Here is a 21,332-nt window from a genome sequence, read left to right as displayed (position 1 = left end):
AGGGGTTTATCTGTTCTGGGTTCCCTGTATTGTGAGCTCTTATCGGTACCAGCATACATGTTCTGATCTAGCCAAATTTGTAAGATAGAATTGGGGTAATGGCAGTGGGGGGCGGGGCTGGGAGGAAGCATTAAAGAACTAGAGCAAGGTTGTGTGTTTCGTCAGTGCTATACTGCACCCTGACTGGCTCTTCTCTTCCTTGTGACCCTTCTGACAGGTGGTGTCCAATTGACTATTGGTGGGCTTTGGGTCTCCACTCTACCCTCCTTCTCATTCCCATTGATATGATTTTTGTTTGTTTTGGTTTAGGTCTTTGATTCCTGATACCTGATCCCATCGACACCTCATGGTCTCATGGGCTGGTATGCATCATCCATGTGGGCTTTGTTGCTTCTGAGCTAGATGGCTGCTTGTTTATCTTCAATCCTTTAAAACCCCAGACGTCTTATCTTTTGAGAATCAGGCACCATCTGCTTTCTTCACCACATTTGCTTATGCACCCATTTTGTCTTCAGTGATAGTGTCAGGGAAAGTGGACATCACAGAGTGCATGTTAGTAAATGAAGTGTTCTTGCACTGAGGGGGTACTTGAGTGAAGACCCATTGTCCATCTGCTGCCATAATACTTTATAAATAAATATATGTACATAGATCTATTCCCCTGTCATTATATATAAATGTATACCTTTTCTTTTATTCTTTCCTCCTGCCCCACTATCCTGTTTACCATCATTCACCTCTCGGTAACTCATCCCAGATACAATTACATTGGTCAGATATGACCGGAAAAGCTACACCTGAAAGAGGAGTATTGAAGTACTCCTTCATTTCCGTTACTGTACCATGTCATTCACTCTTCTGACAGTTGTCCTTTCAGGGTTGTATACTTTGCAGGGAAGGGTCGCCTTTCCAATGAGAAGAGGAACATTTGTTGGTGAGGTATTCATGGAAGAAAGTGTTTGCAGGGGATTTTTCTATTACCCTTTCTGCTTTTCTTCTTTCACATTTCCTCTATCAATTACTTGTGTCACAGCTTCTCCATAAGCTAAGGTTTAGAGCTTCAGGAGCTTTCAGTTTTTAGGAGGCAAGTGAGGAGTCTAAATCACTTATCAGGAAGAAATATAATAATTTGTGCATGTCTGTGGGGGAGAGAGAGAATGTACATGATGGAGCAAGTGTGTTAAAGTGAAACAGTTGGGAAATTCTGGGTAAGGAGATGAGATAAATCTTGATATCATTTTTGAAATTCTTGTAAGTCTGAAATTATTTCAAAAATAATTTCCAAAAAAGTAATAAAAATCACTTTAGACATCTTCAACTCTACCCTCTCTTCCAATTCCTATAGCTCATAGTGTCTCTAAGCTCTGTTATTTCTAGTTTGTCATCTAACTTTGTACCCATTATCTCATTTCATTTCCCTCTGGCAGTACCCCACTTACTGTTCCCGCTGTTCTCATATCTTCTTACCTAGGATTTTGCAAACATCTCCAGAACTGGCCTTCTGAGGCAGCCACTCTTGGCTGACAGCCATTCCACTTATGGCTGCCTGAGTGCTTAGCCTGAGTTATAGATCTAATAGCATCGTTCCTTTGCTCAAAAGCCCAGGTATCTCCTTGTTGCCTACAGAACAGAGTGCCAATTCCTTGACTTGCGGCTTGATTGTTGGTATTAGCTGCTGTCTAGTCAGTTCCAGACTCCAGTGTAGTATGTTAGGATCATTGTGATCCATAGAATTTTGGGGGGATTAATTTTGGAATTCCTTAGGAAGATTTTTCTTCCTAGTTTGTCTGAATCTGAAAGCTCTACTATAATTTGTTCAGTGTCACAACAACACACAAATGTCCACCAGGTGGGTAGTAGCTGTGCTTAAAATGCATTAGCTTAGAACCTATGCATTCTACTAAAGGGAGAATTCTACTACTGAGTCACCACGACCTTCTGGGACTTCATAGCTTACACAAGTAGGCCCAAGTCTTCTTCACAGATGTACGTCTCTCTGTACATTGAAGAGCTTCTCTAAATGTTATCTTCTCCTATCCCCTTATCAATAGGAAACTATATCTGAGGACCAGGACTCCATCACACTATAAGTTATATCTTAGTGACAGTTTATATCCCTGGCTTCACCACTGGATTGCAAAGATTTCAAGTGAAAGAAACTTGTGTTATTCATTTTTGTGTCTTCCAAAATTCCAACACTTAGAACACTTCTGGATATATAAACCTGTAGAGCTCTCTATGTACAGCTACTAAGTGTTTGTTGAATTAAATTATGAATTAGAATTATGAATTAACACCACTCTAATGACTATTCCCATAGAATCATGGTCCATCAAAACTGATGCATTTGAATAATATTCAGTTTGATAATAATTTTTAAAAATCCCAATCAGCTTATTTTTTTCTATATGATATTCTGATTATCAAAGACACATACATTACTCATTATTTTGACTTCCTAGAAAAATCACGTGGATATAGAAACTGATAAACTGTTATGTGCAGCATAGTTTAGAAATTTTCTCCCTCTGTGGAAATCATGTTCTTTCTTGTGTACTTAAAGCAATGTACATATACAAATTTTTATCTTACTAAAGTTGACTATCAACTGATGTCACAAAAGTCTCTTTTCAGAACCCATGACTCATACTCTACCTGACTGAGTCCAGGTAACTTGTAAAAAACCAGAAAACACCTTTTAAGAAATGTTTGTTGCTGACTTGATTAATGTTGTTTTATGTTAATTTTTGTCACAGTTCAATCACTGGAGTCAGAGAGGGAGGTACACCGGTCATCAGAAACTTTTTTTGAGGGGTGAAGAAGGAAAATGTATAATGATTTCTAAAGTACTTTTTTTTTCTTTTTGCTAAAGTACTTTTTAAATCAATTGTATTTATGGTGAGGTTTTCTGTGTCCCCGAAATATGTCTAAGTTAATTTAAATTGCTTCATAGCAATTGACATAGAATAATTACTATCATTTGTGCTTTATAGTTAAGTGCTGTAATACTAACAATAAAATATCCTATAATGTTATTCTATAGGAAAATATTGGGGACTTGCTTTTGTGAATTGTTCTTCTATGCAAACTCAAGAAAGGGTTTCCTTAGTCTGTGTCTTTAATATGTTTTATGGTCTGGTTCAATAGGTTTTGTGCTGAAAATTATTACTACCTTAAAATTCATTGACATACTTAATTTTGTAAAGGTCTATTTGTTTTTATACTCCCTATTTGAGTTTACTACTTTCTCTGGCTATTGCAGGCACTTTCTAACACATTTGTGAGATGGGCATTACATTCCAAGGAAAATCCATTTTTATTATATCTAGTTTGCCTAAAGAAGCCTAAGATTTAATTTAGCCACTTTTGGGGTCTAATTCAATTTTTGAACTCTTCAGCATCATTTAATCATTTAATGTGTTTATCTTAGGATTTGTCATGGGTAACTGGACTCATAAGTGCTTTTAATTACACACAAATTCTGACCCTCATCAGTTCTCCTGAGCTTTGAAAGATTCCAGGAACCATTATAAGTCATTGCCATGTATGCCATGTATGCTCCTACTTCATACACACAAGGATATTGTGCAATCTGTTCAGTGCCACTGTGTTCCACCTTGCAGAAGGGGTCAGCATAGCTCCATAGATGGGGCCAAACACTGACCAAAGGGCAGTAAAGGCATTTTTTCAAGCCTCTGATTGCTGAATGAGACATGCTGACCATAGACACTTGTGCTAGCCTGGGTAAACTAGAGAAACAAATCCAGGGACACTCACGTATGTCCAGGAAAGAGGTTTATATACAAGAGCAATTGAATATTGACAAAACATCCCAGCCCAGTCCAGATCCAGTCCATAAGTTCGATATGACCCCTTATGTAGAAACTAGTCCATACATTCCAGACCAAGACCATAATTCCACCCCTTCACTCTTAAGTCTCAAGTTGACAATAGATATGTAACTACCACAACACTTGACACGAGTTGCTCAAATGATAGTTTCCCGGTCTTCTTATAAATGTCTTGGATTTTTTTTTTTGCTTTCTGAGTGCTGGAATTTCACATGTTCATGCTGGGTTTTCAAATATACTTTCTAATTGTTGTTGTTGAGTCAATTTTGACACGGGGATCCCAGGATTGAGTAGAAGTGTCCCGAGTTTTCTAGGCTGTAATCTTTATGAGATTAAATTGTAAGGTCTTTCTCCCGTAGAGTCCGGGATGGGTTTGAACTGCCAACCTTATGTTATAAGGGCAGTTGCTGTATGAATGAGTCCTAAGTCTTTGTCTTTAAGTCTAATTTGTATATAAGTCTGTGCGGTTAGGTATTATTTGCATCTGAAGTCAATTAGTCAAATGCTTATTTTAGTACATAGTATGTAGTAGACCTTTCTACACATGGAAAATATTAAAGCAATACTTCCATTTACACCAAAACACCTTTAACATAATAGCACAGCAATGATAATAATGCACTTATTATTATGACAATAGTTTACAATAATGCCTTCTATGCATTCAAATAATTTCAGAGGCATCACTTTCTACCTGCGAATTTTGACTCAGTCTCACCCTACTAATTATGCTATGGCAATAATTGATTTCTTTCCCTGATCCAACATTTATTTGCTGGAACAAACATTTCTGTACTATATCTTAAGGCTTCAGAAATGATACGAAATCATTCCATTAAATAACACACGCACAAAGCATGCTCTCTGATTGGTTCCCAGACTTTGCTCATTACAGAGCAGTCTGATCATTCAGTCTGTCTTCTTCCCATTGTGAACTTAACACTACCTGCACTGGCTTGGCAGTCAACATCCCACCAATCATTCCACCCTGATGTGTACATTTTTAAGCTGGCTTGGCTTTCTAAAATAGCTTGCCGCAGGCACAGACAAATCCTTTTTCTAAGATCTGAGACTGCCTACTCCCCGGTGAAAGCTAAATCCTTTCACAGAGGAACGGTATAGCAAGGTCTACCTCCTTAGGGTCACATGTATGTCAGTCAATGTATCAGACTTCCAGACTCAAATCTCAGAGCCCTCTTTGATTCTGCTGTTTTCCCAGACTCTGTTTCAAGCCACTCACTAAGCCTGACTCCAAGAGTGTCATTGAAAGAGCTCGTGATTGTAATAGTTGGTTGCCTGTGGCTCATGGAAACCCACACACATCATGGAAAGATAACGCTGCTGAGTCCTGCATTCTACTGGTGCTTGGTATGCCCGACTTCATTGCCATGGCGAAGTTTGAGTGTTGTACAACCTAGAGCGTTAATCATCCAGCATGATAGCAGATAATGTTCCGTTGCGATCCATAAGGTTCTCAGTGACTACTTTGTAGAAGTAGATTGCCAAACCTTTCTTCCTTGTCTGTCATAGTCTGGAGCTCTGTGAAAACCTGTCCACCATGGGGCCTCATTAGAATTTCAAATACCAGTGCCATAGTTTTCACCGTCATAGCAGCACGAGACACCATAGAAATACAGGCGGTGGGAAGAGCATAGCAATGGAAATTAGGGACATAGATTCCAATCCTAGGTCTGCTTCAGGGACCTCTGTGATGCCAAAATGTATCCTTGCATTGCCTCCTAAATGTTTAATTTATGACTCAATCAGTAAGGTGCCAAGCCCTTTCTCTTGAAGGCTATGCCTATTATGTACCAGCACACGGCTTGCTGCACATGCAGGGAAACATGGCTCAGGTGTGAGCAAGCTGCAGGCTCGATGGTCTATACAACTGATGCAGGGCACAGGTGGAACTCCACACCCATCCGTTCTAATTCTGGGAAACTCCACAGTAAAACCATGCCGTCTTAGAACAGAAGCAGAGCGACACATTCCTCCATTGAAGGAAGGGACATTGAAGGAAGGGACCAGATGACCATCTCCTGCGCTTGCAGCGAAGTTGACAGCAATTTTATTTAAACTGCAATTTAAATGTAAACTGCATTTTGAACTTTATTAGACACATTTCTAACCAACTGTTGAGTGGGACATTCCATGGTGTCTTTCTACAGTGTTTCTGTAGATTTATGGTATCTTTATTAAGTAAAGAAATCATGTTCCTTATTCTTGAGTACCTTATATGTTATCCCTTTATTTATTTCTATATTTCCTGCTTTATATAAGTGCTATGACCAGTCTGATTTTATCTTCAATTATTATTGAGCTCATCAATGAATAAAGTATATAAAATGAAAAAACGATGTATTAGTTAAATTATTTTTCTAATAATTTGTGATAAACTTAATGAAGAAACTTATCATTTTCAACATGTTTCAATTTCTTCTTCTAATTACATTGCACACTAGTAGATTTTCATTTCTGACAGAAGTACTTAATATAACTTCGTAGATTCAAAAATGTGCTTGATTATAGTGTTTATACTTTAATAACTAAAGAAATAACCTTTTTTAAAAAGCATGCTATTTCTCTCAAGTACTTTACATCCATAATCCTATTTAGTCTTTACCACTGGGCGAGATGAATACTAGGATTATCTTCTTAACAGGTGAGGAAAGTGTGGATTGGAGAGGAGCACTCTGTTCAACACTTCACAACTGCAGAGTGGTGGGGCCAGTAAGGGTACCCAGGCACTTATGGACCATGGCTGGGACCTTCCTCTGTGTAAGGAGGTGGAAAAAGGACCACAGAGGGAAGCAGCTGGGCTGTGGATCTCCAGTGCGGGATGAGGAGTCCAGAACTCTGCCAACTCTGGTGAGATGGATCTTTAAAATCACTGTCATGTTGATAGGCCCCAAGGCTATCTTTTTTTCTATCGATGTGTATTTTCATTTCTAGAGGTAAACTTTTTTGCCTGTATTTATTTGGCCATTTGCAGATCTTTTATAAATTACTTGTCACTCTGCTGTGGCTGATTTTTCTATCATTTTATTATTTATTAGCACATGCTCTCTATATGCTATTGTTGCTTGGCATGATGTGAATTCTGACTCTTAGTGACCCCATGTGCTCCCTAGAGTTTTCTGGGCTGTGGGCTTTCTGAGATGCCTCTGGGTGAGTTCAAACTGCCAACCTATTTATTTAAATAATCATACTCATATATGTATATATGACAGTAACCATACCTTACTCATATATAACAGTATACACATATGTTAATATTCCAAGTTTTACCTGTTTAGAATTAGTTTTTAAGTTTTGCTTATTTTTTCTAGAGAGGATTTTAATTTTGAGATAGGTGAAGGTATGTATTACTTTAAATTGTTTTGGTTTATCTGTTTGATTTGATTTAATTTCAAAAAAGACTTCTCATAGGCATCTGGAATTTATTTTGGAATATGGTACAAAACAGTTTGCAAAAATTTCAAATAGCTAGTCAATGGTCACTGTTCATTGTTCGCTTTCCCCTTGTAAGTTAAACCGTTGTCTTTATATGACGTGATATTTTAACATATATTGAGTTATGATTATTTTTCTCTGTTATTGTATTATTGGGTGTGTTGCTTGGTGTGACATTTGGCAATATTTGGTGAAATTAAAAAAATAATAACCTGTGCTTGGTTTAGAGTTCACAACAGCCAAAGGCTTGGAAAAGCCCATTGCTTATCAGTAGAAGAACATGTGGATTATCCCTGGGGATTCTCCTCTGATCCTGAACCAGGGATATGGATAGACTTGTGAACATGCAAAATGCCTTGGAAAGTGGATTGTTGCAGATGCAGTTAGGTTAAAATGTAGCACCCTATCATTTGATCTTCCTTATGATCCATTTAAATTTGTTCTAGTTTTAATACTTTCTGCTTCCTTTTCAATTGTAGTTTTTATTAGTTTTACTTTGTTATTTGTGTTAGTTTGTTGTTTGTTTGCTTTTAAACATTTTTCTGTATATTAAGTCCAGGATAGCTGAGTGTATAGAGACAGTAACTGGATAAATGGTCCCTTGGGATATGGCAAGGAGATGGTGGGGGAAATGGGAAGGTAATAACAATGAGTACAAGATTTAAGAAAATGTTCTAAAACTGATTTTAGTGACAATTGTAGAACTATTATTTGTGTGGTTGAATGATTGTATTATAATGATATGTGAATTATATGCCCATTAAACTGTTGGGGATGGGAAGAATGGGTAAAGAAATTCTGGTACCTACACATGCTGGAATGCTGGACATTGCTAAAAAACATGAAACACCACATGACAGATGGACCTTGAAACCACCATTCTGAGTGAAGTCAGTCAGTCACAAGGACAGATATTTTATGCGTCTGCGATATGACTAACTACCAAGACACAGGTCATGTAATCTTCTAATCTGGTCTCCAAATCAACAAGGCAGTGAGCCTGCCGAGTGTCCATGAACCATATAAACCAAACAAACCCTGTTTATTTGTGCATCTTAAAAACTACTTCAACAGAGGAGACCTACTCAACTGGAGTTAGTTTCTTGAGATGAAGGAGGAGGGAGAAGACCATTCAGTCGCTACCATACAACATTATTTTAATGTCACCCTAAATCAACAGATGCTCTTACAAGGGTGAAAATAGAAGCTTACTTAAATATCAAAATAGGGTGTGGGTGGGAAGGGGCATGTTTGTTTCCAAGAAGATTACACTTCTGTGGTGGCAAACCAGCAACTTGCCATTGGGAAAAAACGCTTAACAATACTTACAAAGAGCCCCCTGGATAATATTTCCTGTCCTATCCTCCTAATTGGACACCTTTGACCTAGTTTCTATCCAGCCCTGGGTGATCCAGGCCAAGTGCTGTAGACGACTGGGACATTCGACTCTATTAATTCTAGCTGTACAAGAACCTTCATAGACCGCATCAGAAAGATGTGATGCGGAAACCCCCCTAAGTGAACCGGTCTCTACCTTAAACTCACCTATAGCAGATTTCAGGAATGTATGTAATCCCTTGGACTTAAATCTGAAATGCCCCAGGTTAAGAAGAAACAGTTCACTAGCATCCCCAGGTTATGCAATTGGCAGTCACTGGACTTTGGTTCAGATCTCTTGCTTTGAGAATACTCAATAAGTGTACCCTGTGACTACTATGTATTTACTGCTTTAATGCTCTCTCTCTCTTTTCATGATATGTATCAGTCTGGCAGGCATGGTTCTGCCTTTGTAAATGAATGCTATTGAAATTTTGCCCTATTCCCAACACTCACTGTTCTTGCAAATAGCATTTAATCTATACCAGTTAGCAATGCATGTATGACAGTCTGAAAAGCCAACCTATATATGTATAATTTCCTTTTCTCAAGAATATTTTCAATTCTACACCATTGGCTAAATTAATGCAACTATTTTACCTTATTTCAATTATGCCCTGGGGGATGACTTATAATGTTCTCAATAATGATGTCTCTAAAGTGAATCAGAAACATTTGTAAACTATAGGTAGATGAATAGATTTGGGAATCAAACTTACCATAACCCTAATCTAAGAACAATTAGTTCTATGACATGGCCCTACTCAATACTCACCATCATGAAGAGATCACTAAAGATATGGATTTTATAGCAAAGTTTGGTGAAAAAAAACCCGATGGTGTCTAGTTATCAGAAGAAATAGTATCTGATGTCTTAAAGGTTTATCTTCAGTCAAGAAGCTATCTAAGTGAGGCATCAACTAAATCCACACTGGAAAAGAACATCAGCACATGTGATCTAAGGATTGCAAATTATAGGATCTAAATATGAAAAAGGGAACAGTATCAGAGTTTAAATTCTGAGCACCCACTTTTCAGAAAGCTATGGATGACTATGGCACCCCTAAACCACTTACAGAGTTCCCACAAAGAGTAAGCCTCCATTGGATCCCTTCTGACATCCCTCCAGGGATGTGAATAGCTTTGCTATCAGACATAAAGCATTGAAAAGTTGATTATCGCAGATGTAGTTAACTAAAATGTAACACCTTATAATTTGATGTCCATTTTGACTCACTTTAAAGTTGTGCCAGTTTTTCATTTTTTCCCCTTTTTGTCTTTTGCTTTGTCCTTGTTGTTTGTTTCTTATTTGTGTTTTGTGATGTTCTATATATGAAATTCAGGATAGCTAGAGCTATCGAGACAACAGGTGGATTAATAATTGCCTGAGAACATAACCCGGGAGAACTTGGAGAAATGTAGAGTTAACAAAGAATACAAGGAAGAAGAAAAGTTCTAGAATTGATTGTGGTGATCATAGCACAACTCTTCCTCACGTGATTGAACTATTACATTGCATGATATGTGATGTATCTGCCAGTAAAACTGTTTTAAAAATATATATGGCTTATTCTTACCTGGCAGGGGAGATACCAGGATCATGAAGGTGGTTTTCCCAGGGTGAGGCTCATCCATTGCACTCCAGATGTGCTGACCCTGCGATTTCCCCAAATGTGGGAAACTTGACTGCATACTTTGTGGCAGTGGGGGACTGCGTTTGTGCTCTCCCCTGTAAAAACAAACAAACAAACAAACAAACAAACAAACAAATAAATAAATAAATAAATAAATATATGACTTATCTTCTCATCACATAAACACACTCCCAAATATTCATGATTATAACGATGTTTACTTCAATAGCTAAAGAAATAGCATTTAAAAAAATGAGCACGCTATTTGCATTTTAGTCTGAAACAAGCTTAACTATAAATGGCCGGTTACCATTATCTTTTCCTACTGGCTTTGGTTCATGCAACCAATGGTGTGGGGCAATGTCTGACATCGTCTTACTTCACAAGTGGGGAGGAGAATCAAGATCGTCAGCCAACTCTGCGTCCTATAGGATCAAATCTGCCTGCACCACCTACCTTTCAACCAGTTGTGGTCACAATCATCTTTCTCAGGCCAATCTTCATTTCTCTGCCAAATTTAGTAATTTGGTACAATGGCCACAGAGATGTCACAAACTCACCTGCTCACTGCCATCAAATCAATTCTGCCTCGGCAAGTTTCTGAGGCTGGAAATTTTCACAGCAGCAGACCCCACAGAGCCGGTGGTGGGTTCACACTGACTGCCTTGATGTTAGTAGCCCCCCAAATAACTCCCAAAATCACAGGCAATTAAACAAGATTCATAGTGATGATTCAGGGGTTTATTTGGGAATTAATAAATTGTAACTCAGAATTAGAAATGCTCAGAATACGGTTCTTCAACCAGGACAGTGTCTTCTCAACCAAGTCCACAGGCACACATCTTTTAGGTCCTTAGCCTGGCTGGCACCCATCCTATCACTTGGTGAGAATAAGAAAAAGGTGCCATTCATGTAACCCACTGCACTGAATCATAGCGACCCTATAGGACAGAGTAGAACTTCCTCTGTGAGTTTCTGAGATTGACTGTTAGGGAATGTGGAAGCCCTGTCTTTCCCCCAAGGAGGTGCTGGTGGTTTCCAACTCCAGTCCTTGCAGGTCACAGCCCAAAGTCTAAGCACTGAGCTACTAGGGTTCCAGCATTATTTGAAGCAAACCCTCTTACTTCCTGATATAGTTAAAGTTTATTGTGCCAATCTGGACGATAGACGCATGTGAGGTTTATTGAAGGGTGGAGAGATAAATGGCTCGGTGAGCCTTGCCTTTCAAGTTCTCAGGTCTCTTGCTTTGTGATGGTCGGATCAGGGTGAAGTTGCCTTAGCCAGTTCCCTACTTCAGCTGGCAAGGCTCACTTCCTGCAAGACATCCCTGAGGAGAAGCCACATGGATCTACCCCGATGCAGCCCTGGGTGCTGGAGCAGCCGTGTAGAGACCCCTACCAGCGCTGAGATGCTTACACGCTCACTGATTCGTCTTTCCTCCTGCAGTCGACGTTATAGTGTTTGTTTTGTGAGATGCAAGAGGACTTTGGGTTAACGTTGGACTTGTGGGCTTGGGCAGCACTGGGTTGGGATGTGCACTTAACCTTTATATAAAATTCTCTCTTATACATGAGTTTTTGTGGATTTGTTTCTCTAATGTACCCAGACGAACACACTGCCCTATTTACACAGAGCATAGCTTTAGTTACTTGGAGGCATGAAAGAGGAGTAAGGCATGCCTGATTTGCATATGCAAGTTGGATAACAAATAACAAAACCCACTGAAGAACTGATGCACTTGAGTTATAGTGCTGGAGAAGAGTTCAACACGCTATGGACTCCCAGGAGAAGAAACAAGTATTTTTAGGGGTGAGAATGGCAGGGAGAAGAACAACCAGAATGCTCCTTATAGGTGAGGATAGGGGACATCTGTCTTATGTTCGTTGGACAGGTTATCAGGGGAGATCAGCTTTGTAAAGGGTCAGGAAAAAAAAATTGGAGGCCTTGAGCAAGGTGGACTCAACCAGCACCTTGGCAAGAATGGGCTGAAACAGAACTAGAATTGTGAAGAGGACACAGTGTGAAACAAGGTTATGTTCTGTTGTACACGAGTCATTATGATTAAGAACTAGCTCAGTGGCACCCCACAACAATATCACAGCTTTCCATAAACAAATAAACCTGATATTAGCTATAATAAGCTCTGGGATTATATTAGTGGAATTTCAAGTATCTGCTCATCACTACAAATTTGTTTTCTGTTGTATATTTACACAAATACTGCTTTGTAGGAGCATTAATTTATCAAATAAGATTTCCCAAACAACATTAAGTACAAAAGTGCTATAAAGCCATCTTGACTTTAATGGAAACAATTTTGTTTCATCTTTAAGAAGGTGTCGTGTAAGAGTCCTAAATAAGAGGCAAAAGCTTACAATACATGAAAATAAATTGTTTAAACAATCAGTGCGCACGTGAATAAAATGTACCATATCTAGTCAATAGACAAGAATATTTAATTAAATACATGGAAACAAAGACCAAGTTGACTCCACACAAATAAAAATGTAAGTTCTTTCTACCAGAATTTTCATTTTGTGTAAAAATTTCAGTGGTGTTTCTGTTGGTGGATTTTTGAAGTTTTAATCTAAAAGAGGAAAGTGTGAAGATATCTTTAAATGTTTAAAAAATATGAGTGAAAGATTAATAACTCAACCAGATATTAAAGCTTCTTCTAAAGCTGTAATAATTAAAATATGATATTGACTCAGGCAGAAAGGCTCAAGGTTCTTTTGTGCTAGGTTCGGCCCCCAGCTCTCAAGCTTTTCCTTCATAACAGTGATTTAATTTCTTACAGGTTAGATTCTTCCCTTTTTGGCTCTTTACACAGATTTTATGCTGACTTTTTGCACTGTTCATTCTCTCACATTTCTCGTTGTCTCATTCGACTTCCTTCTTATTTCTCCCCATGTCACATTTATTTATTTTCCCTTCTAACAAAGATGCATTATTATCATCACACATATCTCTTATTTTATAGCGTTCTTATTTTACCTTTCTTAGAGGTACATATCAAATGCTTTTTGCTTCATTTTCTCATTATGAATCAGTTTTAAATATACATTGCTTTCTTTTTATTTTCATGCAATGTTTTAATTTACTGCTAGTTTTTTGAAATTTTGGGGGCTTTTTGGTTTGTTTTCTTAAATTTCAAAGAAAATATTTGAATGGAATAGGGACTTTTGTTCACGGATCTCTATAATTTTTTATTTTAAATAGGTTTTTGGCATTTAGATCACATATTGTACAATTTAATCATTTAATTATATTAAGAAGATTTTGTCCAATCATCACCACAATCAATTTCAAAACATTTTTTTGACTAGTTATCCTATTTCCCTCAAATCCTTCCCTGCCATGCCCCTAGACAATTATCAATCCAGTTATTGTCTTTCTAGATCTACCTATCCTGGATATCATGTACAGAACATTATATAAATCATAAACAGGAAGCAAACAGATAGACAAACCCAACAACAATGACTAGATGAAACAGAAAAATCAAAAGAAAGCAGAAAATTTAAAAATTGAAACAACTTTAAAAAGGATGAAAAGGGAGAGCAAATGATAAGGCATTACATTTTAACCTAACTACATCTACCATAATTGACTTTAAGATACTTTCTGTCTGACAGCAAGGCTGTTTATATCCCTGGACTCAGTTCAAAGTGAATTCACTGGAGGCTTAAACCCAGTGTAGACCCTGTAAAGGACCACTGTCATTCATAGCCTTCTGCAAGCCAAATGGGTGTTTAGAACTTAAGTTCTGATCCCATTCCCTCCTTTGGATTTGGATTTTATTATTTTGCAGTCCTTGGAATGGATTCCCTTTTTTAATTGTAAGAATTCTCCTGTAAGATCTTAAGGACACAGAGCCTACACTCTTGGGAGATGTCCTCTTCATCTGTCAGTAGATCAGGGTCAGAGCTCTCTTTCATGTGTTTTTGAGTTCTTCCTCCACAGAAAAGGAGAACAAATCCAAAATCTTCTTCCATAGGACTATCTTGATGCTTTTAATTTGAGTGATTCATCTTTTTGTTCAGATTTTAATTTACTAATGAAATTTCAGTTTGTGCATGGGTCAAGGTCACAGAAAAGAAAAACTTGTTGTCGAGTAGATTCCGTCTCCTGTGACTCCCATGGGTTATAGAGTAAGGGTGCTCCATTGGGTGTTCTTGGCTGTAATTCGATAGAAGCAAATCAGCATGCCTTTCTTCCAGGGGATCACTTCTAGGTTAATAACTGAGTGCAAGACACGTGTGCCACCGTATATGCCTTCTGAAGAAGGAAGGAAGGATAGAGTGGCGTTTCTGACAGGCCTCAACCACCGTGGCCCCTGGAAACCATTCACAGTGAACATGGATTGTGCTTAAAGAATCCTCGGGGACTCCAGTACATTTGAATTGTAGAGTTGGTGAAGAATATTGAAAGGATCATGGACTGCTAAAAAGACAAACAAATATGTCTAGAAATAATTACAGCCAGAACGCTCCTTTGGGGTAAGGAAGGCAATACTTCTTACATATTTTTGACAAGTTATCAGGAGAAACCAGTCTCTGGACAAGGAGATCCCGCTTGAGGGCAGTAAAAGAAAGGACGAACCTCAAGGAGATGGATGATTGACCCAGTGGCTGCAACAGTGGGTTCAACACAGTTTAAGGATGGATAAGGCAGACTCAGGCAGTGTTTCCTACTGTTATGCATTGGGTCCCTCTGAGCCCGAACAGAATTTATGCTCCCTAACAACAACAACAGCCTTCAAAGGAACAGCTGCTGATGGGATAGAACTAGAGGCTTTGAGCAAATAAGGTTATTTAACGCCTGATAATTTATAATTACCCAGTCTTTGTTTTTATCATCTCAGTATTAACATCAATATATTCTGGGTATGTATGTGGCTCTGTCTTCTACTGCACTCAGATGTCCTTTGGATTTCAGTTTCCTCCTTCCAACAAAAGCTACATTAACCCTCTTTACCGCCCTATTTGTATACCGTACACTTCATTCCTTTTCAACACACAGTAACTTCCTTCAGGAAGCAACAACATATATTTGCGTCTTTAAAGAGAGCTTTCATTTGTTGAGTCAAGTCTCCTTGGTCTTAAATATTTTAAAAGTCGTAAGATGTATTACACAGAAACTCCGGGCTGCCTTGAAAGCTCTTTGATGATAGACATTTTGAGAGATCACATTCTGTTCATGATTCCTGAAGCAGTGGAGAGTTCCTTGAGGGTAGGTGTTATACCTGATGATTCTTATCACTCAAAACTCTCCACTCAACATGTATTTGTTAAAGAAATAAGTATATTCTACTCTGTTCTGTGTCTTCATATTTGAATTGCGGAGTGGGGGTTTGTTCCCACTGAAGTGGTAAATAAACAATCTGTTCTTGTAAATGTTATAAACGCCAAAGGAATGGTCCCCTGACAAGAAGATGAGGTGAAATTGGAGAGGTATATAAATCTATGTGACTGGATTAGAAGGCAGGAGGTGGTAAGAAATCAAGGACGCACACATAATATCTTAGGATAGCAAGTAGCACTCCTGGGCCAAAGAGAATCACAAAGGAACGTGGTGGTGGTGGTGGGTGTATGTGTGTTAGTGAGGGTGGAGAGATGAGAACAAAAGGATTTTGAAAACGAGGCATCATAACAAACCCAAATGAGTTGGAACAATGCCGGTGACTAAGGGAGCTTGGCATAAAAGGGCAGAGGAGAGATGTGGCTGATTCTGAAATAGAAAGCAATGGAAGAGACAACAGTACAAGCCTCCCCAAGCTGAATAAATGTGAACATAATACAGAAATGGATACAGGGATTGTCTTAGGTGAATGGCAAAGTCTGAATCAGACTGAGCCAGTGTTCATTTAAGAAAATCTCAGCGAGAAACATACAAGAAAGAAGGTGAACCGAGAGAGAAGGACATTGGGCATGCAAGCAGAAAAAAAGAAGATACGGAAATCGAGTGGAGATGGGTAAAGATGGATGAAAGAAGAGCACCCCAATTAGAAGACTATTTGGACATTTTCATTATTCATTTGCTGTGGAATGAAAGGTTCGGTCAAAATGAAGGTGTAAAAGAAAGATAAAGTTCTGAAGCTGATTGTGAGCATGATTGCACAGCCCTGTTTGATAGGATGGGTCCACTGACTTGGCTGATGTCAATGAGAACTCAATAGAAAATTTAAGTGTCAGAAATTAGGGTCAACAAGGTATGCAAAACCAGCAACATAGCTTCTTACAAACAAGAAAGGTGCAAATGGTTCCATTCTCCAACGACAATCATTTTAAAATGTCACTGAAGTCAACAGCTGTGCTCCATAAAAACAGAAAGTGAAGAAGAACATTGCGAGACGATGGCCCCTCTCCAGAAGCAGCAGGTGCCTTTTCTCTTAACCCGCGTCATTAGGCTCGCCTCGGCTCGAGGTGACTGCATGTGTCACAGGAGCACTGTGTCTCACCCAGGGCTGTCGCTGACCGATTCCTCAACACGACATGGCCAGCGTTTTCTCTGGAGACACTTCTGTGTTTTCAGATCTCCAGCCTTGTGGTCGATAGCCACATTCTCCTCAGACCCACATTGCTTAGAGTTCTTTTTAACTGTCTTTTTTAAAGCATTTTATTAGGGGCTCATACAACGCTTATCACCATCCATCCATCCATGTGTCAATCACATTTGTACATTCATTGCCCTCATCATTCTCAAAACAGCCACTTTCCACATAAGCCCCTGGCATCAGGTCCTCATTTTCCCCTCCCTCTCCACTCTCCCCTCCCTCGTGAATCCTTGGTAATTTATAAATTATTATTTTGTCATATCTCACGCTGTCCGACATCTCTCTTCACCCATTTTTCTGTTGTCCTGCCCTCAGGGAGGAGGTTATATGTAGTTCCTTGTAATTGGTTCCCCCTTTCCAACCCATCCTCCCTCTACTCTCCCAGTATCTCCACTCACACCACGGGTCCCAAAGGGATCATGCCCCCTGGATTCCCTGTTTTTCCAGTTCCTATCTGTACTAGTGTACATCCTCTGGTCTAGCCATATCTGTAAGGTAGAAGTGGGGTCTTGATAGTGAGGAAGAGGAAGCATTTAGGAATTAGAGGAAAGTTGTGTGTTTCATCGTTGCTACACTGCACCCTGAATGCACAGTTTTCGACGTACTCATTGGCAGCTATGAAGACCATGAAAACAGTCTGAAGTAGGTGTGTTGTTGCTATGGTTGTTGTTCTGTTTTTAACTACCACAATACAAAAAATCTTAATTGTGGCACTTCCAGAGTCTACATGTCTACCTCTGACATGTCTTTATTTTATTCTTTTTCTTCTTTGAATTATTCCACACTTCAGCAGAACTTCTTTAAGCCTCTCGGGTAGGAGATAGCATTCTTCCCTGTTCTAAACATTTTAAGAAATAAATGTATTCTTCAATCTTTACAAATTACTTCTCCCCTTTATACCCTTTCCAGTGTGTCTTGTATTTGTCAGTGTGACAGTCCACCCAGAATCACTTTATATCTTCAGTATCTGCCTGTGATGTTTTCGTTCTTCAAAAATTAGGGAAATTAATGTACCGCTGACAAAAACATAGAATGTTGGAACTGGGATGGAAGATTAGAGCTCATTTAGTCCAGCGTATTATGAGTCATTTGGTAACAGCTCCGAGGGACTTATTCACAACAGAGAATATAAACAATTAAGGCCTTTTTAAAAACTCTAGAGTAAGAAAAATTACCGGATTCCCCTAAGGAAGGAAAAGAAGCTAAGTGTGCTAATTTGGACAGATGCTAGAACAGCACCTCAAACACATGCAGGCACAAATGCAGGGCTATGTTGACTCAATACAGTGGATGAGACTTCAAATCAAACAGAGACATTTATCAAGCGTAACATCATGATTAAGCTATGCCCAAGGTATCTGGGAACTGGCGCTGTTTTCCAGAAACGATCCAACTCGCAGAGAAAGCCACAGACCATATTAGGATACAGACTCAGTTAAAGGAAATGACTGATAGTCAAAGTCATTTCCTTTAACTGAGTCTGTATCCTAATATGCTCAGTGCTCAGATTGTTACTGAGAAACTCTCATCGCAGGATCGGCTTATTGGAAACTAAAAAGGAATCCACCCAGTTTATATGAAATACACTGACTGAAATCCTGTAGAGCTCTGGAGTAGAACCTGACTTCTCTGGTTCTCACAGAAGTCATTAAAATTTATTCAGCTCAAGAATTACATTTTCCCTACACAAATTTGACAATAGCCTGGAGCTTTCTATTGTATTCTATTTCATGAGTATGCTCTTGTTCAATTTGTTGAGAGTGATGTTCTGCCAGGTTGTGAAGTTGAAGAGGTCTACCTAAGCCTCACATGCAGCCTTTCTTCAGAGAAGTGGATCCAGGTCTTAATCTGGACAGGTCTTGCTTAATTTATGAGCTCCAGCTCACATTTGACCTCCCACTGAAGTCTGTACTATGTGCTCACTAGGAGCTGGAATTCACTTGATGGCAGTGGGATTTTTGGTTGAAACCTATGGAATCCCTGGGTGGTACAAATAACTAACTTACCCTTTTGCCCCAAAAGTAAGACATCCCCCGAAAATAAGACCTACTTACAGGTTTGCCTCTCACTGAAATAGAAGGCATCCCCCCAAAATAAGGCCCCCAAAGCTACTGTAACTCTGGACTCTGGACCGTAGTGGTGGGCACCGCTGCGCAGCTCACTGTTGGCTGCAGCGCAGCTGAAGCAGACAGGAAGTGTGAGGTCTATTTTAATAAATGTGTACTGTATTCTTCTTCATGGAAAAATAAGACATCCCCTGAAAATAAGACCTAGTGCATCTTTGGGAGCAAAAATTAATATGAGACACTGTCTTATTTTCGGGGAAACAGGGTAACACTCAGCAGCTGACTAAAAGTTAGACATTTGAGTTCACCCAGAGGTTCCTCGGAATAAAGGTCTGACATTATTGTTCTGAACAAACAGCCATTAAAACCCCCACGGAATGACAGCCCTACTCTGACATGCCTGGGGTTGCCATGAGCCAGAGTGATCTCAAAGCAACTGGTTATGAAGCCATTGGAGACAGTGGCCTGTCAGTCAAAGAAATGTGCGTGCAGAAGATCCAGCTTGGATTCCTGGTCAATATCCCACCACCTCTATGCTTGTATGTTGCTATGGTGCTGAAGAGGTTTCCATGGATTTTCCAGATTAAGCTGAAATAAGTAGAAAGATCTGTTCTTTTTCCTGAATACCACCAGCCAATGGAAAACTATAGATCACAGCAGCCTGGTTCACTATCAGTCAAGGGGTGGGTGCAGAACTGGACAGCATTTTATTTTATTGGGCATGGAATCACCAGGTGTTGTCAACAGCAACTAATACCAACAATATCAACTCTTTCATGATCTCTGAACCACAGACAGACTGGGAAGGTCAAATGAAAGCGACTCTTCTTGGACACTCGTCACCCTTCCTTGAGGATCAGTAGAACAGTCTATCACCCATCTGTCAATTCCTCATACTGTGGTGGCTTATGCGTCCTAATGACGCTAGAAACTAGGTTGCTGATCTTTTAAATAAATAAATAGAGGTTCTAATAAAGACATTTACTTTTCTTTGTTTTGATTTTGATTAGGAACAGATTATTTCCTAAATGATAAATATAAAGCTCATTGGGCAAAGGCCACATGGACTTTGGAAATTAGCTGAGGAAAACTGGATGATCAGAGATATTCTGAATTCAAAGCCTACCTCTGCCACATACAGGGGGTGTGATTTCCCGACAACTGTCTCTCATCTGGGGGTACCAATAGTACCAAGGGGTCCTGGTGACATAATGACTGAGCTTTCAGCTACTCACCCAAAGTTTGATGAAGTAGGCCCACCCCATGGCGGTCTGTTTCTGTAAAGGTTACAGCCTAGACAGCTCTATGGGTTAGTTCTACTCTGTTCTAAAGGGTTACGAGATTAACTAAATGGCACGTGAGCACAAGATAAGCATCTAATTCACAGAGCTATTTGAAGATTCCACATGGTGGGGACATTTTGGATGATTACAACTGGAGAAGGTTGCTACTGGCATCTATCTGACCCTTAGAGGAAGGGATGCTGCTAAACATTCAACAATGAGTAGAACATTCCCATCTTAAATCATTCTTCAGCCTAAAATATTAATACTGCCTACACTGAGAAATCTTACCATGAGACATTTGCAAAGAACCTAGTGGCCTGCTTGAGTTAATGTTGCTGTTGTTGTTATTGTGGTCATTATATTATTATTATCATGTGTTATAGAAGGCAAATCAATTTGCCTGACTATTGTAATGTCTCTTTCTCCTTTCCACTTTGTTTTATACCCTTTCCTCCAAAATAATTCTTCATGTTTCTTTATCCTCATATAGCCTGGCTTGTAATTAACATTTTTGTCCATAATAATGTCGTTCCTTTCAAGTCCTTTATATCTATAGTTCTAAGGTTTTGTACACGGAGCCCGGATAGCATAGTATGCACTGACCTGCTAGCCACAAGGTTAGCAGTTCTAATCCATCAGTCATTCCATGGGAGATAGGTCACCCAGATAGAGCAGTTCTTCACAGCCAACAAGGTCACTATGCGGCAGAATTGACTCAATGGCAGTGAGTTTGAGTTTGAGAAGGTTTGGATATACAACTTTTCGAACCCTGTAAAAGATCTACTTGGGGGCTCTGCTAGACCAGTTTCTTGTTCCTCTTTTCTGTTTTTTTTTCTCCCTCTGAGTAATCAGTACAACGTGACTTCACTCGTCATGAGAGACAGTTAACTAAAAGTCAGAGAAAGGCATGAGATTCAGGATGGGGAGGTAGGTGTTAGGGGACAGGGTGAAGAATTATAGAAACAAATCTTTCCCCTCCCCAAACTGCTGAAGGTGAGCTATACCCATGTCATATCTACTTGCAGGACCATTGGTACTCTGTTCTCCCTATGGAAAAGCATAGATGTGCAATCATGCACATGTATGCCATAATGTCCCCAGTCACTGAG

General features: G+C 39.3%; 1 non-coding gene across 1 annotated transcript; it reads left to right on the top strand.

The window, feature by feature from the left end:
- The first annotated feature begins 10,250 nt into the window (after window positions 1–10,250).
- LOC115874013 lies at window positions 10,251–10,413 on the top strand. Its single transcript, XR_004048755.1, has one exon. It is a non-coding gene; the product is annotated as a U1 spliceosomal RNA (small nuclear RNA).
- Window positions 10,414–21,332: the final 10,919 nt, after the last annotated feature.

This window comes from Echinops telfairi, unplaced genomic scaffold, assembly GCF_000313985.2.
Source record: "Echinops telfairi isolate 266 unplaced genomic scaffold, ASM31398v2 ScPeMD7_7473;HRSCAF=8511, whole genome shotgun sequence".
NCBI lineage: Eukaryota > Metazoa > Chordata > Mammalia > Afrosoricida > Tenrecidae > Echinops > Echinops telfairi.
Note: the sequence above shows the minus strand (reverse complement) of the source record. Positions and strands in the feature narration are given on the sequence as shown.